Here is a 3,626-nt window from a genome sequence, read left to right on the forward strand (position 1 = left end):
GACATCCCAAAACAAAGAACTTGGCCAGATCCAATAGCTTATGTCTATAACCCCAGCACTTTGGGAGGACGAGGCAGGAGGATTGCACGGGCCCAGGAGATTGAGGCTGTGGTAAACTATGATCACCTGGGTGACAGAACAAAATGCAATCTCTAAACCAATCAATCAATCACAAAACTAGCTTATGCCTTAACATGGCATCTAGACAGCAATTTTTTATTCAGCTTCTCCCTGCTTCCCACAAAGCATAAACACATTGAAAATAAAAAATTCTTAATGCTAAGATTTCAAACCGGCAAACTAATGCTGGAACCTAGAGGGGATTTCCATCAACTACCACGTAGCTGAACTATGTGTCAAAACTTAAGGACCAAAGCTTGTTTGTAGCTTGAAATCAGGCAGACCGGCCTGCATCTTGGTTAAAAGACCTAGGGTTTGTATCAGAACATTGCAGAGCAGAAATGCCCCCCAGCTGACCAGCGCTGCACCTCTGAGGCAGATAGGGTAGCCTCAACCCCAAAACCTTTATTTCCACAATATTCTGCGATCCTCAGAAATTATAGGGCAGATGGAGGAGAAGGATCACATGTGTGTTGACGTGACATACAACACACTGGGAAGTGAAGTTCTGGCTGCTAGTACATTACAGGGAAGGGTGCAGACAGTAAGTGGCCTAGGGATGGCTTTCTATGTTACCCTTCAGCTCATCTCCCTGGGAAAACTAGGCAAGAGCATCAGGTCCATTTAAAGACAGTGAGGCACTGAAAACTGGGCCAGCTACCATATACGTGAGAAGCCCCCAACAGAACCTTTGAGAAGGACAATATCAAACACAAACATGTGTATGATCGGGGGGAAAGCACATTGCAAACTGATTTCCAGCGTCAACTCTTGGGCCTAATTTTTATTGGATCTCTGGGAAGTATTTGACACAACAGGTCTCTCCCTCCTCAAAATATGGTCTTGACTTGGTTTCCAGGGCACCAGGGTCTTGGTTCTCCCTCCTGCTCACTTTTCTGCATCTCTGATCTCTGCTGCTGGAGGGCCTCAGGATTCAGTCCTTGGACATCACCTCCACTCAAGTCAGATTCCAGGTGATGGAATCTAGTTAAGTCAGATTCCAGATGATGTCCCCCCAGTTCTCAGCTGAAATTCCGTCTACATACTGATGACTCTATATTTATATCCCCAACCTGGGCTTCTCCCTTACATAGCCAGCTGCCTCCTCAGCGCTGCCATTGAGGTATCTGATAGACTGCTCAGCCTCACTATGCTTAAAAACCAAATCACGGATCACCCTACCCGAATGTGCTTTATCCGTAACCGTCTCCATTTCTGAAAAAGGCAATTCCATTTTTCCAGCTCCTCAGGCCAACATTTCAGATTCATTTTTGACTCCGCCCTGTCTTTTGCTTCATCCAATCTATGATCAAATTCTACCAGCTTCACCTTCAGGACACACACACACTACAATCTTCCCTCTCCTCACTACCTCCCCTACACCCACCCTGTTGAAGTAAATGTCTTTTTCCTGGGTAATTTCAATAGGATCCAAACTGGTCTCCCTGCTTTTGCCTGTCCTTCTGCAGTCTTGTTCATATAACAGTCTGTAGCAGTCCTTTTAACATATCAGTCAGTTCGTTTCTCTGCTCAGAACTCTCCAGTGTTGTCTTCTTCCATTCAAAGTAACAGCCCGTGCCCTCCACTTCCCCACGGCTCCTAAACCCTCCACATTCACTTCACTCAACCACGCTTGCTTCCTGGACACACCAAATACTCTCTGGCGCCAAGACTTGTCACTTGCTGTTCCCTGTGTCTGGAATGCTTTTCCATCAAGTCTCTGTTCCTTCATTTCTTCAGGCTTTGGCCCAAATATCAAAAGGCTGTCCCTGACCACTTGTATAAAAAGCACCGTCAAACTTCCATTTCCAGCACTTGCATCTTTCTTACCCAGTATTTGTTCTTTGTTGCTCTCATCACTACCTGCATGTTATTTTTTCGTGTATTGTCTTATCACCTCTCTCAATCAGAAAAATAAGACCAGTCAGAGGCAAGACTTCGTATTTCTTCACTGTTCTACCCATGGTGCCGAAAGCAGTGCCTGGAGCATCAAGTATGAATAAAAAAATTTGTTGAAGGGCTGGATTCTTCCCTTGTCCCTAGGTAAAGTAACAAATACCCAGGGGCTTACACAAATGTAGAGTCAGTATCCTAGAAGAAAATAGCTCTGAAAACTGTACTTATAATTTGTACTAACAGAAATGTTATCACTAAGTAAGATAATGTGAGAAAGCAAGAGCAGATGAAAAGACAAAAAGGCTTAGATGAAAAGGAGCAATGGTCAGAAAGGATGTTGGATAAGGAAACTAAAATGATGGCAGAATTAAGGCATCCTCTGGGGACAGTGAAAAACAGAATTAACAGGGCAGATATTGATAGTGGTTTCTTCATTCATTTATTCAACCACTGCATATTGAGGGCTGCCTCTGCATATACGCCAGGCAGAGAACAAGGCAAAAGAAATGTATCTTCACGAACATGCAGTGAGATGGACAAAGCCCATGTGCTGCTTATAGGAGTCGAAGCCAGCAGTGCCTTTCTGGAAACCACTTTGGTGATATATACTATGAGTGTCTTAAGATGCATAATCTCTGAGCAACATTTTTATGTCTACGAAAATAATATAAAGAAAGAGATGATCATAGAGTACCACAGAATTTACATATTTATATATAACATGCACATATTAAAATGTTTGATCTTAGAAACAGTTGAAGAATACACAGTAATGGAATTATCAACTAAATATTACCAAGGACAAACAATGGAGCACTATGCAACCATGAAAAAAGATAAAAATATTTTAAGAACATGGAAAAATTTACAATTCATACTTATAAATAATTATATGCAGAATGAATTCAACGACAGAGCTCTTGTCTTTGGAATCTGGGATTCAGAATTATATTCTTTATGCTTTGGGGCATTTGACAAGTTATCCTCAAGGAACACATTATTACTTTAATAATAATCAGAATAAGTACTAAATAAAATTTTTATCTCCCACATTAACATTTCTTATATATTTTGAACCTATTCCAATACAGTTCTCAGTTCCTAGAAATGTCCATTCCACTTACGTTATTATAAGAGATTCCAGTAAGTTTAAATTTTTGCTCAAAGCATGTTAAAGTTTTGTATCCTTGCATTCCCGCTCCAGATTTTTTAAACAAGAGACTACACTTTTTGCTTTATAGATATTCTAAGCTCACTGTTGTCTTCTCCTTTTATCATGGGGGTAGTAAAAGAAAATACTTTATTCAAATGATCCAACAATTCATCACCCTCACCATACAAATGTATCCAAAAACATAACTTTATCAAAAATAAAGTTCCTTATTAAAATGTTTCAGTAAACACATCCAGACTGTGGCATAGTTTCGAAGGTATACACTATGTCAAAATTTGTCAAATTACACACTTTAAATATGTGCAGTGTATTACATCAGTTATACCTTAGTAAAGCTACTGAATAAAACGTAGCTTTACTAAAAGGCCACATACTGAAATATGACTAAAAGGCCTGAGGTCAGACACATACACTGAAGAAAAAGACAACCCACTCC

Source organism: Colobus angolensis, unplaced genomic scaffold (assembly GCF_000951035.1).
Source record: "Colobus angolensis palliatus isolate OR3802 unplaced genomic scaffold, Cang.pa_1.0 Scaffold374, whole genome shotgun sequence".
NCBI classification, from domain to species: Eukaryota; Metazoa; Chordata; class Mammalia; order Primates; family Cercopithecidae; genus Colobus; species Colobus angolensis.